General features: G+C 42.2%; 2 protein-coding genes across 3 annotated transcripts in view; one reads left to right on the forward strand and one right to left on the reverse strand.

Moving 5' to 3' along the window:
• The window catches only part of LOC109638905 (MSL complex subunit 3), a 104,663-nt gene extending 95,876 nt beyond the window's left edge, over positions 1-8,787 (reverse strand). The window contains exon 1 of the mRNA XM_069520465.1: positions 8,682-8,787. The gene's annotated coding sequence lies outside the window, so the exon portion shown is untranslated. The remainder of the gene's footprint in view (positions 1-8,681) is intronic.
• Positions 778-19,777, forward strand: part of LOC109638900 (E3 ubiquitin-protein ligase Midline-1-like) — a 51,107-nt gene continuing 32,107 nt past the window's right edge. Inside the window, exon 1 of one of the 2 annotated variants that reach the window (XM_069520464.1) lies at positions 778-880. The gene's annotated coding sequence lies outside the window, so the exon portion shown is untranslated. Of the gene's footprint in view, positions 881-16,879; positions 17,022-19,777 lie in introns of those variants that run through there. The other variant, XM_020102083.2, reaches the window with a different exon arrangement.

A 19,777-nucleotide genomic window follows, 5' to 3' on the forward strand; every position in this document is an offset into this window, starting at 1 on the left:
TAAAAGTTAAAAGCAACTCAAAGCTGGGAGAAAAAAAAAAAAAAATGCAAACATTACTAAGAATTGAAACAGTTTGCATCAGCTCTTGGAGAAAGAGTTAGAAAATAAAATATGCGGCACAGTATATTGTGTAATCAGCAAATGGCTGCACAGCAAGAGCTTTCCATTTAATTAAATTGAGGTAATGTGAGTTTGTGTCTGCACTCAGAGGGAAGTTGGGGGATTATCCTGGTTGGGACTGACTTCGCTGAGATATGCAGTTGGAGGCTGGACGCTACATTTTCCACTGGAGATAATCAGTTTATTTTTTATTTTTATGAGTATGATATCCAAGGAAGGTATCATGGATGAGCCAAGGTGCTGGATATCGTCCTCTGCCTCTCCATCCATCTGCTCTGGATCAGACGCACAGAAGGGGCCAAGAAGCTCAATGTTCCACGTAATGGAAGCATGCGTTTCCCAACCGCTGGACAAAGCACTTGGAGTGCTGGCTTCCTCAGCCCGCTTCACGCTCGCCTGAGCCTGAACACATGACAAGTAAAACCCGAAGGCACCATGGGTGGGGGTGGGGGGTGGGCTGCACAGGGGGAGGAGGAGGATGGGGAGGGGGAGGGGGAGGAGATGCACGAAAAAGAACCTAAGTGTTTTGATTTGCTTGTACGCTGGGTGTGTGGATGCATGAATCTGCATCCTCTCTCTCTCTCTCTCTCTCTCTCACCTTTCTTCTCCATCTCTCCAACTCCACCTCTCGCTTTCACTTTCCCTCTTTTCCCTCTCTCTCTCTTTACTCTTCAAGGTTACTCACTACTGTTTATCCATGCTGGAATCATTGCACGCTCCTCTTCTTTTCTGTCGGAGGACCATGTGACGCTCTTTGAATGTAAGTGCCTCCTTTGTTGTTTAATTCACTTTCATTGGGACCATTCCTTTAGAGCCGGTGGGTTTTTGCTTTTTTTCCCCTTCTTACAGCACATGCACAATGAGATGTCATACATCAGAGGGGTGGAGTGAGTTGGGCTCGTCTGGGGTGGTGGTGGTGGTGGTGGGGGGGGGGTGTTTTGGGTGCTTGATTGCTCCATGTGGTCCCAGCGTGGGAGACGAATGCACGTGTACTCTACTGGAGTTTCTGCATGTGTTGTTTGTTGACTTTTGATCGGATTTGTGGGGATCGCGTTTGTTGAACTCAAAATGCTTGATTATAGATTAATAAGCTCCTCAGGGCACTAAACTCATGAAGTGAATAGCAGGAGTAAAACACAGAAGTATTACTTTTCATTTGTAAATACGAGAAAGAGTACTGTTATTTAGATATGACAAAAACAGCTTCGCATTTGGGACTTTGGAGGCTTCTTACTATAACACATTGGTGGTGATATACAATTTTAAGTAAAAAGAGGAAAATATTTTTATCTATTCCATTATTTACAAGAATTTCTCCCAATTTAAGTGATGCTTTGTCAGTCAATGATACGTTTATGACTATTTTAGAATTGTATGAACTATACCACAGCTGGAACAGTGTATTATTATATCATGTTTTTTGTATTGCATGCTTGTAAGCAGTACACTGCAAGTACCCAGAAGGCCTTTGTTTATTTATACCAAAATATGATCCAATTTATTTTTGTTCTCCATATGGACATGAGCCAGTGGAAAAATTGCTTATTTGGACTTGTGTGCATTATTATTGAGGGAAATGTTCCACATTTAATATGATATATCATGGAGCTAAATCGTGTGATTATCAGTGATAAGCCTTGTTTGTACAGAGAATATATGTATTATGAGGATGCATCTCCTGTTTCAGTCAAAACATGATCATACACTTAAATTTAAGTCTGAAAGTCTGGAAAAAACATTATTTGGCTACTTTAAATACAAACCAAATGCATCTGCTAGCTTATTCTATTTGTTCTCAGCATCCTGCTAATGTAACTTTTTTATTAACTTCTTTAAAAAAGCAACAGCTTTGACAAGCAGAGGGGCATGATTCTACAATGATGATTTGTTTTCGTATACTTTAATGTGTGCCTCCAGACCAAAGGTTCTCCATTACAGCTTGGGTTTTCATGCATGCAAATATGCACAGAGATTAAAAAAGATATATCGGCTCAACTTCACATGATTAATACTTTGAATTTCTAATAGTTTTCATGAAATTCTGTGAGATTCCAGCATTAAACATCCTCCCATGCTCCACTGCATCGCAATGTGTCTGAAGAGAATTCGTACTGACATAACCGATGAATAATACAACTCGTGTATATACCCAGTTATCAATTATACACAACTTTGCAAAGCTGAATGCCGAACATGGAGATCTACGCTGAACATGTGTTTACCTCTGCTCATCTTTAGGTGGTCATATTTGTGATTGGCTGCTTCATATATGACCCCATATGGTCATGGACAGAGTAACCATGCTCTCCGCAAAGTGGTTGGTTCCTTAAATACCACAATACAAACAAGCATCGCTGTTAATATTGAATAATGATGTTTAATGCATTTAGCTGCTGATGCAATGAGAATGATGTCTCTGTGACTCTACAGCTTACAAGGGCAAACACAAACAAAACTAAAAGTGCATGTGAGTTCTCCCTGAGCTCAGAAAAGCAAATCTCTCGTAAACTCAGTTTCAGTTCATACAAATCTGAAATTACTTAATAGCTGAAAGAGCGAATTTTTTAAAAAAATATTAAGGAGCAACGCAAACTTTTTAAAGGAATTATTTACTTTAGTCTTATGGCCTTCTGTCTTCTGTTGATTAGGTTTTTAGGAATCTCCATGGTGCATCTTTCTTGAAGACGAATGAAACTTTTCATCAGTCACTCCCAAAGAAATCCTTTAAGATTGCTATTACTGCTGCGACCAAGGAATTTATAACATCCCCAGTCACTTATTCTCCGCTATGAATTCCCCACACTCCATTCCCTTATCAGCACTGACATGTGGAGAGGAAGGTGTCGGTGAATGCATCGGGGTGTAACAGCTGCATACCTGGAGTTACTGGTGCTGAGCTTGTAATGAAGTGAAGCAGTGTGCGGAGAACGAGTTTAAAAACATGAAATTATGCTATGTGTGTTCCTGGGTAGTGAATTAAAAGAGAAATTATGAACTAAAAGTTTCTGAAGGTAACACTCTCTTTTGCTTTCTTTATTCCACCCCCACTGCTCTCGCTTCTGCCAGAAACAAAACATTTCTCATGAAAAGGGACATTTGCTGATTCATGTGTCGTAATACTACTTCAATGTGGTTCAAAAATCTCCCTCCACTGTGTCTCTGCATTACGCTCAAATCATTTTCAGTCTCAACACCCCCTTTGCCATATCTCAAGCTTGTAGGCCTTGGCATCAGTGGATGCCAGTGTGTCCAATCCTTTTCATGCATAGCCAAGTACCCCCCCACACACCCATTCACTCTCTATAAAATCTCATCTCTCTGCAGAGGACTCATGAGCTTGGCATTCAAAAATCTGAGCTCCCACCGACAGCAGAAATCTGGCTCTGCTGCTCGCCACCTCCTTGTTTATACACACGCTCAAGAAAATGAGTTTGAATTGAGGGGGAAAAAAAGACAAGGCGGGGGGGGGGCTGTGGTGAGGTATTTTATTTGGAGTGGCCCCCTTTCATCCACCCTGGGGTTATTTGACTGTGTGAACGAGCTGGTTTGTTCGGGTGACCAAACATGGCACTTGAATGTTTATCTGCATAATGAGAAAGCTGGAGAAGGCCAGAGACACTAGGTGATGAGATGGACTGTGAACTAGAATCGAGTGTCCATTTCTGCTCAGTCTCTGCGGAACACACAGCGTTGGCACTGCTGCCCATTGGACCCTGTTGGTGATCTAACGTTTTTCAATGCACAGTGTATTTGTGCCAGCCTCTACAGGATAAAAAGACTCCTGCTGAGATGAAATGTGCTGGGAACCTTGTTCAGACAGGGACACCTCTGTGAGAACCCTCACTCAGAGTGACAATTATCTCGACTGCAGATACACAGGAACTAATTCAGACTAATACTCACATGCACACAGTGGACACAATGCCACCTTGAATGGACCCGTGGCTAAAAAGGTTGTAAAAAAAAAAGATGCTTCTATGTTATATCTGCTCCTATTCCGATCAGCAGAGATTGAAACATGGCAACTGGATCAACACATATATTCTAGAGGCTAATGCAGCACATTTTCCTTTGTTACATTTTTTTTTTCTTAAAAAAACTAAACAGGAAGGCAAACTCTTCCACTAATGGGAAGGGAGTCAATTGGCATTTTTTAGCTGGCCTACCCTCATTTGAAAAAAAAAAAAAAACTTGCTTTCTCTTGTCAAACAAACACACAATTCTGCACAATTTCAACTCACATTTTGTAAATTATGATGAATAACTACTTTCCTGGCTTTTGAAGTTATGTTAACTCATGTTTTAAGGCAGCAATTGAACTCAATTTGTCAGCTTCGCCGCTTGCCTGACACGTCACACTGAAAAAAATTTAATTTCTCATCTGCTCAAAGGCACTTCTTCCAATAATCAGTTCTTTATGCCCATACTGGAAACAAGGGAGTAAAATGTGGCTTTGTCCTTTAATTATAGTTAAAAAATGGAGTGTATGAGATGTGTGCAAATGTGGATCTTCATTTTTGAAAATGCTAATTTTCTGGCCATGCAACTCCGCTGCCCCTGCGGTCACTTGTGTCTGGAGAACTGCCACTGATCTGACAGACTGATCTTTTTCACAGTTAGAATTCCCGAAACCTGATCTGTGATTATCAACAGAAAAAAAACCTAACTTCTACACCCCAACAGAGGGACGATCATTCACAACAAGAGAATCGTTGACACTGCACAAAGTCTCTGAGCAGCTCTGTATGTCATTGATGAATGCTGCAACTGCTGCAACTGCTGCCTGCATCTGGCCTGTGAGCACAAGTGGATCGAATCATTGTGTCCTTGTGGAGAATTCAAACTGGGAAAGCAGCGCTGGTCCCAAAGAGAGAAGTCTAGTTCAACAAAGGTGGCTGTGAATGTGTAACTCTATCACTGAATTATGATTTTTACATCAGCCGTCTCCTGTGTGATTCCAGGAAAAGATGCTAACTAATTATAGGGAGCAGGTTTTACCAGGTGCTGTGTTGTGATTAGTAGGGAGAGCCTCAAAGCATTGCACGATTGAAACTGTATTATGTGGGATGACAACAAAAATCCAAGCTGTGCTCCAACATGTTGTGTTCAAAAAGAGAAAACAATCCCTGATCTGACTTTGTGGAAGGCTGGCCTTCAAATGTTTGATGCCACATCTTACCGATAAATCCCCAAAATTCCAAACAGTGTGGTGCACCTCGCCTTTTATAGTCAGAAAACATAATCCTTGTCAGCACACAAATGCAACGATACCACAACATACCACAACTGGATTTCCCACGTCGTCTGAATAAAGCAGGACTGTCTGTTGGATGTTTACTCAAACTTTTTGTTCACATTAGTCTTGAGAGAAAAACCACAGAAGGAATGTGTCTGTTAAACTCATACAGATCTCCGTCTTTGAAAACTATGCAGGAGAAAGAGGGATAGTTCATTTCTATATCTTGGAGGATGATTTCGACATTAGGCTGCACCATCAGGACTTGTCCAATCACGCTAGGTTGGCCTAACCAGGACTTTTGATTGATATGTATGTAATGATGGCAGAATTGACAGTTGATGTTGTTCAAGTTTTAGTCATTTTGTCTTATACTGTGACAAATCTTTCACTTATCTGATATAAGAGTTGTTGACGAGCACAGGCTGAGTCGCTGTGTTGTTTTCTCGCCTAAGTCTTTGTGCACGTCATCAATGCTAGCTGTAGTCCTGGACTCAGCTACTGTTGCAGGGATCACCACAGAAGCAGTTTCAAGTACTTTTCCAGGTGTTTCTATGTCTGTGAGCAGATTTTGTCGATGCTACAGTGTCGTAAATGTACTGTATTTGAATCAACCACTCAAATCAGTAGAAGACGCGTTTACGAACACAATCATACTATGTATACCATTCACACACTGCCAGCAAAGCCAGCTACAAGATCCTGACATTGACCCACCGACCTTCTGGTGAGTGGACGACCCTCTCTACCTCATTAGCCGCCGCCGACCATCAACCGTGCAAATTACAGATATAAAACTTCACGGGTTCAAAGATGGGTGAGGTCCGACCCACGTGTAATATCACCCATCAACAGCATCATGTGTTGCTGGGAAACGTAGCTGGTTTGATCTGATCTCATAATGGTCTGTCGTTATGTTAAAGAAAATGTGACTGAAAAGCTTGTTTTACATAAGAGGTGATGTACTTTCAGGGGAAGAAGCAAATACTCGAGTTTTCTCTGAGGATGGGCTCAAACAGATGTGTGCTCAGACGTACAAAGCTGTGCATTTCAGTAACATGGCGAACGGTTCTTATGGATGTTTTGTTTGTTGTTGAGAGCAGCAACCCAACAATGAGCCGGAGGGCGAGAAAGAGTCAATGTCTCTTCTCTGAACACTTTGGAAAAGTGCTGTGGGTGGTTTATTGATTAAACCTCTGAGGTCACTGTGTGCATGCGTGTGTGTGTGGCCCTGTGTGTCAGTGGCTGGCAGTATTTATCTGTGCTGATGTTAGAAGACAAGAGAGGAGGTGTTGGCTCGGCCTGAGGGGACAGCTCGAGCTCGATAGAGAAAGAAGACACGTAGAGAGGGAAAGTAACCATGTTGGAAGCAAATGTCATTCGCGTTAAGAAGTTCCGTCCCCTGGGATGCACCTCTGTGTGCCAGCAAAGCTGCCTGTCTGTCTGCCTGCCTTCCCATCTGTCTGTCTAAATACTGCATTAGAAGTGACTTAGATATTTGTTCTGCCTCTTGAACCTCCTCCATCTTTTTATTCCATTTGCAAGCAACTGATTCTCTCAAGAAGCCGGATTTGCCATGGACTAATAACTCGAGTTATTATTCCGTAATATTTTTTCTGCTAAGAATCCAGTCTGGATCAGCGGTTAGTGCTGTTGCCTCGCAGCAAAAAAGCTCCAGAATACCACTTCATGGTCTACTTGGATCTGCATCATCTCTTTTCAGAGCTCTGGTTCCATCCCACTGTCTTAAAACCAAAATTTGCACATAGGCAGTCATGGCAACCTGTTCTGGGTGCATAATGCCTAAAATCTAGTCTGAGCCAGATAAACCCCCAGCCTCCAATGACCAAGCACTGGATAAGCAGGACTAGACAATGGCTGGATGAAATGTTACGTCCATTTTAATTGAGCATGTTCATAAAAAAGAAGCTGGCTGGCAAGAGTTTTAAAATTTGGAATATGAGTGGTTGTATCCTGCACAAAAACACATTTAGTTTGAAATCTATTTACTAAATGATCTGTATTTACATGTCTTATTTACCTCTCAACAGGTTTTACAGAGCAATTTGCATCCACCCATTGCAACTATTTTCTATTGAGATAAAAAAAAAATTCCATGTGAGTATCAGCAAAATTTAGTGACTTCTCAGCAGTTGGTTTGATATTGGAACACGACATTCCGCCTACCTCACAAAGAACCTAACCACCTGGGACTTGGGACGTGCGTCCAAGTTTTCACACTTTGCATGATACATTAATGCAACGTCCAACAAATTTGCAAGGGGACATTATTATTATAGCAGCATTGAGATGGTTATACAGTATATACACGTTTTAAATATTTCGATTGTGCAGTGGTCTTCGCTGCTTTGCATCTATCACTGTTCATCAAACGATGTAACGATTGTTATATGTCTTACTTCTGTCATTCAGGAGCTCATATTCTAAAATTTGTCTGACTCCTTATGATATTTTCTCCTTGTGGGCCAATAGATTCACAAACATACGCAGCTGAAGGGTAAAAGTTACGGATACGTTTCTTTTTAGACTTTTAAAGGTGAGTCAAATTCTGTTGTTTGCGTTTTGAATTGATGATTAGAATCGCCTTTTAAAGCCGTACACAAACCCGAGCCCAATAGAATTTGTTAGTAATTCAAACCACTAATGATCCAACTCAGACCATCATTTATTCCATTCATAATTCAGCGCTGTCTAGTAGTGTAGTCCCGCTGCCACCACAGTGTACGAAGCCACACCTCACCTTCATACAAAATGCATCACCTTTGATTAATGGCCCGGCTTCCACTGAATTTATACCTGCACTCCATCGTTATCTGCATCCCTCATTCTTCCTGTGGCCATAGAAGATACATAAACTTTTATATTCACTCTGAACTAAGTGAGATGCTCCCACTCTCTGCTTTATGTGTGTGTGCATGGTGCACTTGCTGTCACAGCTGATGGCAGAACCATAAATCAGAATATTTTCTCACTGCCAGGTGCACTACAGTCCATAAACCATTGCATTACATTACCCACCACTCACTCACACACACACACATGCATGCACACAAACACTGAAGTGCGCAACACTGCAGGGACGAGAGCAGGGGAGGTCGGAGAGTCTGTCTTTCACTTATAACTTATTCATGCTTCACGCTGTCATTCAGCACACCTGGGAAAAAGTCAATTTTTTTTCACAGTGGGACGGCTCATTTAAAGCAGCGGCATATGACTTTAAAATAACAACTTGTTCCTCAAAAATCCTCACATGGAATTTGCTATTAGCTCCTTCGGGGGCTCTGAATGACAGAGGTGCACTTACCCAAACTGCAGCTCGGCACCGGCAACGCCCTCCCGGGCCCACAGTAGGAATCGCTGTCCCTGCTGGAGCAGCTTCGGGTTTTGGCTGATTGAATTACTGGGGCTGGGTTGGAGACATCCATCCTGAAAAGGTCACAGGGAAGTGAAACATTCAACAACGTTCAGTCTTATTTCTTGTGAACATGATCAGTTTTTATTTTCTTCATAAAATCTATTCAGATTTGACATATTAGAAGTGTGAGGGCGACGTTTCTTTTCCGTCATTGATTTTAGCTTTTGTAGCAGACCTTCACAAGCTAACAATGAGGGGAGAGATGCTGTATGTCCATGCACAGAATAAAGGGTAATACACTGGACATAATTAGGAATCTTATTTTGATTTCTCATGTCCGCACTTCACATGAGGACAACGTAATGATCCACCCTCTCGCCACAAGCTCAGAATATATTTCAAATTAGATTGACTCGCACCCTGGGCTCAAAGGAAGAGAAGCGAAGACAACTTCTCATACCTCATCACACCCTTATTCCACTCAACACCAGATATACTGGAAATACACCGGGCTCCTTCTCTGTGGGGGAATTTTAATAGATAATGTAGTGACGCATGATGTCGGATATTTGCTTGAAGAATAACTGTGCGACAGTAATCTCCTGAGAGTGAGGGGATAATTACCAAGTGGTGCATGGCATTCTGTGACCTTTTAAAGTGTAGTATGTTGTAGTATATTCAACCTTCATATTGATATTTGACACTAGGGAGAAAAAAAATATTCAATTTCAAATTTGAATTTTAGCACCATGGCTTTATTTTTGGCATCTTCCCCTGAGTGACATTTATGATACCTTATTTTGAAGAATGTAAACCTCGATACAACATATGTGTGTGTGTAACGTCTCAAAACAAACACACAAAAGACCTTTTTTAAGACATGAAACAGTGTAGAATCGTGTTGTTGTCTTCACCTCCATTGCATAACAAGAAATATACCTGATGCAATTGAGGTGCAAATGTATAACATGGCTTTACTCACTTCCGTCTCTAGAATGAAGAATGTAAAGCTTATTTATCTGACACAAGCGGAGATATTAAAATAATAATCAGTGGCTCTCTTGACTTTTACTTTAATGTTGTTTGGGATTGATTGTATTATTGTGGCTCTGATTACAGTGAGATTGTGTTGTTGTCATGCTGTGACAGCTGCAGCAGGGACGTGCCTCCCTTTGTGACAGTTTGGGGACACATTGGGCCTGGTGACAGCAAATGATGATGCCGACTGACACCCATATATACTGTACGCATGCGATTATGTGTGCATGTGAGTATATATTTGTGTGTGTGTGTGTGTGTGTGTGTGTGTGTGTTTATCAGTGTCTGTGTGTGTAGATCCTTGAGGATTTTGTGTGTGTGCAAGCTTTTCTGTGCACGGGCATATTTGCATTAGCCTGGATAATGTTGCAGAGAATTTCCTCAGCGTGACAGAGGATGACCTTGAGCTGTTGCTGCTGGTGAATGTGTCGGATTTAGGCATTGGATCTAGATGTGTTTGTGCGTGCACGTGTGTGTGTGTGTGGTGTGCATGCATAATTTACTAATGCACTACTGGATGCACTTATCTTCGTACAAACCCTGGAATCTGACAAGCAAGAGCATCGTCATTGTTCTGGATGATGATGTTTTTATCACATCCGCTTTGATGCCATGCTTGAAAGGAGTCGACAGGGTAAAGATGCACAGTCTACAGATATTTGGAGTTTATCAGAACTCGCTGTGACCTAGGCTGCCTCGTGCTTCGGAGCAGATATTCCCAAACAACAGTCATTAGAAAATCTTTTAGCTGATCTGCCGACCGCTGATTCTCTGACTCACGGTGACTGTGAGCCATGTTTTGTATCCTGTTCTTTTAGAGAGGCTCACGGCCTGCACTTGAGGGAATGTTTGTCAGTTCGCATACGGAAAGACATGATTGCATGGACACACACTTTTTTGGCTTTGCTGATTCATGCAGTGATAATGTGTGAGAGCATTACCTCTTCTTTTTGCATAGATTTTACATACGCTGTCATCATGACCTTTGCCCTCGCTCTCAAATGGCTCCATGCAAAGCACACATTCTCTCTGTTCCTGCTCAAAACTTTGTGTCTACACTCAGATCTACTGCTGCTGCCTCACCACCACAATCACTCCTGCACAGTCTGTGGCTCCATATTACTTTAAAAACACAAGATTGCTTCATTTTTGAACAAAAGGGGGAAGTGGGGAGTGGGACACATGTTCTCTTTGTCTGTTGGTACTTTCCCATTGAAAACTCTAGATAGAAGCACTTCATTGTGTTATTTGTTGCCTGGCAACGGTGTTCAGATAACTAAGCTTAATTAACACCAGGCGTAGTATCATGGATGTACTCCCAGGGGGCATTAATGACTATACCAATGAATCCGAAGAAAGTAATAACACTGTTAGAATTAAGCGCAATCCTTTTTTTAAGAGATATTTTTGGGGTATTTCTCCTTCAGTGGCATGGATGGTTCAAGTGTTAAATGTTAAGTGAGAAGGGGGGAAGCTAAGCAACGAAGGAAATCTGAGAGAAGGAGTCAAAATGAGGCACATGGATGCTTGTGCGGCGACAGTAGCGTATACAGTATGTGCAACAGTTTTGAACAGGAGAGCAAGGATTTTAGGGAAAGCATTACTGAACCTAAACGGTGCAAGTTTAAAGGATCAGTTCATCCATAGTACAAGAAAAAAAGGTTAGTTGCATCTATATTTATTCAAAATACTTCCCCTTCCTCTCTCTCGATTTACGACAACTCTGGATACCAGAAAGAGTGCAGCCACATTTTAACGCTCATCACTTAAACTTCTTTATCTCCTCCGCTCCCCGACTCCTCCCTGCTCCAAATCTCTTAATCTGACCGTCTGTCTTGCTCCCTCTCGTCAAAAAAAAATCTGTTTTCAGGCCATCTCTGGGTATTAGTTTCTCCCTGATTAGATCAGCTCATTCACCGGGGTCACCTGACGGAGACAGATAACTCACAGACACTACGGCGGAACACACTCGCACAACACGCTCCGAGATACCGATACCTAATCCCAAAAAACTGCAGCTGAAGTGTTTCTGCTCAGCCGGTACCAGCTGTACATCTCTTCGGCACTTATTGAAAGCAGACCTTTAAAGCCCACATGTGAAGTTGCTTTTGAAGGACAGAGGTCAGCGTGAGGGGACATGTGTTAGACATTCTCCAAAATACAGAAAAAAAACTCTTAGCTCTGGCTATGAAGGTGCTTTAAAAAAAAGGTCACACACACTATTTTTCCGGGGGCAGGAGCAGCGAGGCTTGATCACACTTAGTAAATGTACGAACGCCTCTGCAGGATATCTCCCAGCCTCCCATGAGTCATGCAATATGAATGCATATCTAATGTACTGTCCAAGACAGTGATCAGTGACCGGGGAGGTTTTAAGGCACTATATATCTCAGTCATAAAGATGCCTCTGGGAGATAATATGCTGATGCAGCTCATGTATGTATATTTTAATATATATGTGTGGGATAGCCTCTAGTGCATGTTCTTTTGGGTTAATTTCACCTGGGAGGTTGACTGAGAGCCATTCAAAATATCAAAGTGTAGGCGTTCACATGCCTTAAGTGCACATGTGTGGTATGAATCCCACTAAAACCCCAGGCTACCCACAACGTCTCTGCCCTCTGCGAAAGGTCTCGGTCATAACCCTGTCGTGCTTTATCCCCGTAATGGTCTCACCATGAGAGCAGAGGCAGACTCTGGCGCATTCCGCTCATTCTTGGTTGTTAAAAATAAGACCTCTCTAAAGTGAAAAGTAGAGGCCAGCTTTCCTAAATTTACAGAGCGGTCATGGGAGAGTTGGGAGAGGAGTCAAAAGTTTGCCTTTTCTGCTTTATTCTCCAGAAAATGCAGCAGCAAAAAAAAAGTTTAAATGGCGATCTTGTCTTTTAACAGCAAAGCTTTAATCGTCATTTCCTCTGCGCTTGAATTCTCAGTAAAGCTTTGACAAATCACGACAGCTGGATAAATTGCAGAGACACAAACCTCGAATGGGAGTTTCTACTTTATATGTAACATCAGCACAAAGGGAAATGAAGCTTTTCCTATTTCATCTGCCTGGAATTGAGATATATTTTGACCTTGCTGAACATTATTAAAAAGTTTCAAGTGTCCCAACACTTTGCACATTCAAATACCTGCTGTTTCATTTATTTTAGTAATACCTTGCACTGAATGCGAGTCATTGTCTCTTCACACATCCAACGTGTCCATTGTGCCTGGGAAATTAAGTCATTATCATTCTGAACTCAATACCCCCTGTCTCTATTTGCACAATGTCATTACAAGCTCATCGGAATATCACCCAGGGCAAGATGGGAACATATAGTTCAAGGTGAAAAACAGCCACGCGACTTTGCGGCATGGTGGCAGAGGACGCCTGGAAAAAGCTCTAGTCAGACTCTGAGCTGCTGAAACATTGTTCACAGCATTTGCGTTTAGTTGTGCTGTCTGTTCTTGTTGCACGTTTCTTCATTGTGTTACGTTTGCTGACTCTGCAGCGTGTGTGTGACTCTATGTGTGTTGGACAAGCATCATCCAAAACCCCTTGCATGCCCACATTAAAAAAAATGAATATATTATTTAAATTTTTTTCCTTCTACTTTTTTTGTATTGGTGAAAAGATACGCCAGACAAGAGTGAGACAGAAGACAAAGTAGACACAGACAGCTCAAAGGATAATAGGGTAATGAGATAGCATTACAAAGTAGTAAGGCAGTTACGAAAGAGCAGTTATTTATGTAAGTGATGATATGTTAAGAGTCGAGCAATAAGGATTAGGATGGATTAAGTGTATTATTATATCGAGTCTGCACCCACGTCTAGTTCCTGGAGGTACAAGACTTCTTGTGTTATACTGCTTCAAGTGGATATGACAATACTAACTCTCCCAAAATGTTAAGTAGCAAGCTGCCAAATGCTGGAAGCTTATAGAATCTGTAAGGGTTTTACCGAACTTACTGGGATAAGTATGTTGGTGCTGCAAGATTTAATTAACTCATGGCAGTAGCAACATGACAGTATTAGATTAACAATTAAGATAAGAATGCAACACAATTCTCAACACAAACAAGCATTAGAAGTTATGTAACTGAACCAAGCAGCAGCAGCAGCAGCAGCAGCAGCAGCAGCAGCAGCAGCAGCAGCAGCAGCAGCAGCAGCAGCAGCAGCAGCAGCAGCAGCAGCAGCAGCAGCAGCAGCAGCAGCAGCTCCAAACAGAATGAATGTACCATGCTTCAAATGAGCATAAAAAATAATACCTCCAGTCTCCTTTCAACTTGTTCTACTCAATTCAGTCATTAATTCTTGTTGCACATGTATTGTTTTCTCTTTTTTCCATATCATACGACTAACTGTGTGTGTGCCTTCATCTTATACTGTATATTTTACTTTCTGACTGACCGGTAGAGAGGATTTACAAAGTACGTTGTCTGGCTCGTTGCTGAGAACAGACCCAAGATGGAAACTCTTCCCTTGTCCTTTTCCAGAAAAACATTCTTTTGTAGCCACTTCACCTCAAATGATCCCTCTCCAGTTGCTGGAAACACACGGCCAGGATCCCATCAGTGCACACACACACACACACAAATACACAAATGTTTGAATATTATACACAAACATATTGAAGGCCCAAGCTGTTTAATAAAAAATGCCATCACCCATTACATCTGCACTAATAAACAAATAGCATGTTTCTCATAAATTGAAGCTTGTGATGAAACTTGAAGTTGACTACTCTGAAAGATCTTAGGACCCAGACTGTAAAAGCTCATTTAGGACAGTACTCACTTTAATATAAATCTGTCAGTTCTTGGCATTTCGTGCACTGTGGAATTTATCAACACTGTGTCAATCGTTGCATAAAACAGAACAAATAAATTCCTGACTGCACAACCCTGCAGTCCAGGGCGGAGGATGGAATTGAAGCAACAATTCTTTGCAGAGTAAGAATATGTTTCAACACTATATGACTCACTTCCCCAGGGCAAATGTTAGGGATTATTTGGAATCAAGCTACCAATAGCAGCTGGCTTTCAAAGCTTCCTCATCACATGGATGATTAAGATTTAAATAAAGGTTTGGGCAAATGAGTTTCCCATTTGTGGCTCTAGAGCAGCGTGGACAGAGTATCAGATATGACGGGAAGGTGTTGTTTCCCAAGGAGACATCAGCTGATGAATTTACGTAGTTGATCAAAGATTGTGGCTGTGCTGGGCGGCGTGCCTCCCGTGGGAGGATAAATGACTGACTTGCATCTTGGAGATTAGTTTAAGCTGCTTTGCTTGTGGGCTGCGTTTAAAAAAAGGGGGTTGTTTTTATGGGTAGCGGCCAAAACAAATGGAGGTCTGAAGGTGGAGGGGGAGACGAGTATCACCTATGCCAAAGTGGAAAAAGATAAAGGTTAAAATTGACTATTTGTGGTCTGAAACCTTCACTGCGGAGATGTCTTCATGCAAAACTGTTTATAATATTTCAGCGCTTGGGGAACTCATGCTGACAACACCTTAAATTTGAGATTCTCTTTCACAAGTTAATCCGATAAAGCTCCTCTATCTCTATGGTAACTATGGGACAGAAAACCAGAAAAAAAAAAAAACATGGGGACTGGGATTGTTGAATTCTTTTAAATTGCTTTACAAGCTGACCGGACAAAAAGTTATTTTTATTGAATGTTCCCTTCTGTACCTGTAATGGCAGGTTTCATGTATTACAATAATGTGTATTGACAGTGAAACACCATATCCATCATGTTTGGTTTTCACTTCCAAACTATTGACTGTCAGTTTTCATAATTTTTACTTGGATGTTGCCGCAAACATATTATTACAATAAGGATGATATGAGACGAACAGAGACCAACCTACTGTCAATGATCCAAACATTTCCAGCACAAATGTTTCAAATTAAAATCCTTCAGGACATGATCCTTCCCTGGATTTAAAGGCTTTTAGAAGAGAACCTGAGAGTGGTGAGCTTAACATGACGTTGTTGTTGCATGGATAGAATAAGTGATGTACATTGTAATGAACAATCCATGTGAGATGTTACAGTGTGGACACTCGCATCAGTGGATCTCATTTGTGTTGTGCCTCTAATATTCAGCCCCCACAAACAAGGATGTGAAGTCACAGTTGTGAAATGATGGTGAATAAACAGCGAGCTAAGAGATCACAAACTGTAAACAATGTGAAGTGATGTGGAAACTCTGTCATTCCCAATAATAGTGTGTCACTTCATCAAAATGAGGTCTGCGCTTGATTTATTAAATAAAAAGTGCAGAAATGTGACTCCCGGTCATTAGAAATGTGCATTCCTAAGCCATCTTACTAGATTTGCATCTTGCATTTTTACCCTTACTTGCCTTTGTCAGAACCCCCCGGGTGTGAAAGCAAGATTTTTGCACATATCGCACATGAACTCTGCCTTTTCCATCTCCAGATATCAGTATTTCCATCAGTTGATTGTACAAGTTTGTCGAGCAAAGTTTGTCGAGCTGCGCAGAAAGAAGCGATGCACGCTTGGTGCAAGCTTCAGTTGAAGTTAATAGGACATGGTGAGAATATGCACAAGAGACTCGGCCGTTATTAGCACAGACGTTTGAGAACGATAAAAGTTAAAATGGGTGAAGATCACAGTGAGGTCGTCTCACTCGTGCGGTAAGTTGGCTTCGGACTGGCGAAATGTGTTCATGCATCCCGGAACACATGCATGCAAGTAAGGATAAGTACACACATACTCACAGACACACACTTACACAAAGTGACTGCCAGCTCACACTTGCACACAGGCTGCCCAGACTCCACCCGCACTGGTTCAGTGATTGGCCTACTTAGAGGCAGGGCAGGCCACTGGCAGATTTGAATACAGGGAAACAGAAGGGGAGGGATGGACAGAGAGGAGGGGGAGGAGAGGCGGGGAGATGGAGAGAGAGAGAGAGAGAGAGAGGGGGCGGCGCACTAGTTCGTCCCCTCTCTCTCTCCCTTTCTCTCTCTCTCTCTGCCGGGTCAGGGTGGAAAGGCTTACACAGGCAGGGGAGGAAACATGTCATGAGGTGATGACACAGCCATAGAGACGTGTATCCACATCCTCGCTGACTCCCAACTTTGCTGCTCACCGCTGCCGCTGCTGCGTCCTACAGAGGAGAGAGGGAGCCAAAGATAGCCTCCGTTTGTCCCCCCCTCCACCTCTCTCTCTCTCTACTTCCTCTCTTTTTTCACTTTGTTTGTGGATGATGGGATTTTAATCATGTGGAAGGTAAGAGGGGAGGATGAGGAGGTTTTGGTTTTGTCTCTCTGTCTTTGCAGTTTACCTAAAGTCTGTGAGCGTCTCTCTGGGGGATTCCCGTCTGCCTTCACCCTCCATCTCAGCTCAGAAATTATTCACAGTGGGGAAATGAGGAGCGTTGGAGTTGAGTGCCAGCATTACAGGAATGATAATGATAGAGCAGTGGCTTTCGGGACCCGGCCAATAAGTGTTGTGGAGCCATGTGTGTGATGGTTGAGGGGAAACTTCGGCAGGAACAGTTGCTGAATTCACGTTTAGAACAAGGTTTCTGCTTTTACCATCTGGTATGAATGAGTTGTCTATTCCTGGTTGGTTTAAATATGGCATTATTTAAGCTCTGAGCAACTTTTGATCAATAGGAACTGGATTCTTTTTTGTTTTGGTCTTCTGCAACGTGTGGTTAACTTTGACTCAGGCAGAATTTAAAGGAGCGATGGATTCTGTGTTTATTATGACATCATTTCCCTAAAAAAGCACATGGAATTATATGTGTGCGTTTATGTGTTTGTGGGTGCCTATGGTTATTCTGCATGTGAAAGTCTGTTTTGTGTGACCCAATTTCAAAGAGGCACTGTGTGTGTGTGTGTGTGTGTGTGCGTGTGTGTGAGTTTTTGTGGTTGCTTGAAGCCCAAGACACATAAAAACAGGAGACGGTGCCTTGAGGGATGCTTAAAATGTGTACGTGTGTGTGTGAGTGTGCAGTTGAGTGCTGGGAGCGAGCGTGAGTGGTTTTAAAGGTCTCGGATGTTTGGTCTTTTTTGCACTTAGGAGGAAGGACGTTTGACAGCGTTAGTTAAAGAGCTGGGGGGGGGGGGATGCACATTGTACCACTTGTCACTTTTTATAATCATTTCTGTGTGTAATAGTTACACATCCAATTCAACCCCTACATCTTTGGTTAGTGTCTGATTTTAAAAGCCTTCCAGGGGTCAGAGGTTAAATCAAATTTCACAGCATCTCCCGTGTGCCGGGGCACGTCCGGTACGGCTCGTTGCACGAGTGTGCAAGTGTGCGTGTGTCTCGTGTGCGCTGAGGCGTGTGTGTGTGACAGCTGGCTGCCACAGGCTCAGGGCTATAATGCTGATCCCTCTCACCTGCTCTGGGTCATAGGGATGAAGGAAACCCAGGTTCACTGTTTGATGTGCGAGACAATGAGGAGGTCACTGTAACTGCACATTATAGTGTTAGTTTAATGAATGAGTGCAACTTTTAATAGAAGGATTCTTACGATTTTTGCATGGAAGTGTATTGAGTTATATTTTTGTTCACTTGCTTTATCGCACATTTGTTTTGACATGTGTAGAGGAGGAAGTACAAAAAAGGCTTTGTCTGATTGGTTGTCACTTTTTCGACCAATATAGCAACAATAGTATTGTCGTCGTCTCTTTTCCTGTCCCCACCACACACACACGCATACACATGTTTGTCAGGGCCTTGAGCTTGAGAAAAGCGCCCCCCCCCCCCCTAACTTGAAGATTGACTGTGGGAACCGTGCAGACAAATGTTGTGAAGGCAGCATTGTCTTTTTCTTTTCCTGTCAGTTGGTGTATTCCTGGCAGGATGAGGTAAAAAAGGTGCTCTCTTGATTTTATAAAACAAATCAAAGCAGTATAAGTGCTGATTCTTTTAATCACAAGAGTTCTCAGGAAAACTTTGCAGCCTGTTGCTGATAGCACTGAATGGGGAGGTGTAACACATGAGACTCTTATCTCTCTCTAATTGGTTAATTTGTTCTTCAAAGCGTCAGCATTCACCCAATTCAGAGGCTTCAGGGGCAAACTACTAATTGCTGTCTAAACATCCTTCAAAAGGAGAGACCGGAATTTTTTTTATTTAGTTACGCACACCCTTTATTTCCACTCCACTTCAGTTCATTTTATTCAGCCCAGTGCATTCTTTAATCACCAAGTGGAGAAGATGAGAGTGTGATGTTGCCATGGGAACTTCAGAAATTGTGACAATGAGCACAGTGGGCTCAGCAAAAAACTTGGCAGCTTGTGCAGGCCTGTTGAGAGGATAAGTGGTTCCTCAAACTTTTTTCTTTTTCTTTTAAAGTTGTCAGAAGCTTCAGGGTTACTTTACAAATCTTGATTGAGGAATTACCCAAGAGGTTTTACATTTGAGCTATAAATATATATATCATCTTAGCTTGCTGCAAAACTGACTTCTTGCACAATTTGCAGCAGAAGTTTCCAAATGTTTCATTTGAATGCAAAGGAGTGATAGTAAAGAGTTTGCTTTGTGCATTATATTTCATGCAGGAGTTCTCTTGGGAGTTCTCACCAGCCACTTGCTGAAATCACATTTTATTCTGCAGGCAAAATGCAAATCAATAAAAGTCACATAGCAAAATCTCCCTGCCTTTGAAGTCTTGATAAAACATCACCTTGTACAGTTTTTCCTTCAGAAGCGAAATATGCAGCGGTTCTTTGAGAGTGCTGCCCTCACAGGTGTCAGCCAATGCTCCCTTTGAGTTATTTTCCCGTCTCAGATTATTAGTCTGAAGACATGCCGTGGTCATTTGATATGCATCCAGGGCTTTTGGGTAATCAGCTGCAGCCCGACGGATGTGAGAAAGTCGGGTCACTTTATTCTGGAGTCTCTCGAAAGTTCAGTAGTCAGTTTCATTCCCTCCCCTCTCGTGTAAACACAAATCACGTGAGGTCTCACTTTGCCCTGTAATGTCACCGGCCCTACTTAAAATATGCAAAATCACGTGGAAGTGT

This window comes from Paralichthys olivaceus, chromosome 24 (genome assembly GCF_024713975.1).
Source record: "Paralichthys olivaceus isolate ysfri-2021 chromosome 24, ASM2471397v2, whole genome shotgun sequence".
Classification (NCBI taxonomy): Eukaryota; Metazoa; Chordata; class Actinopteri; order Pleuronectiformes; family Paralichthyidae; genus Paralichthys; species Paralichthys olivaceus.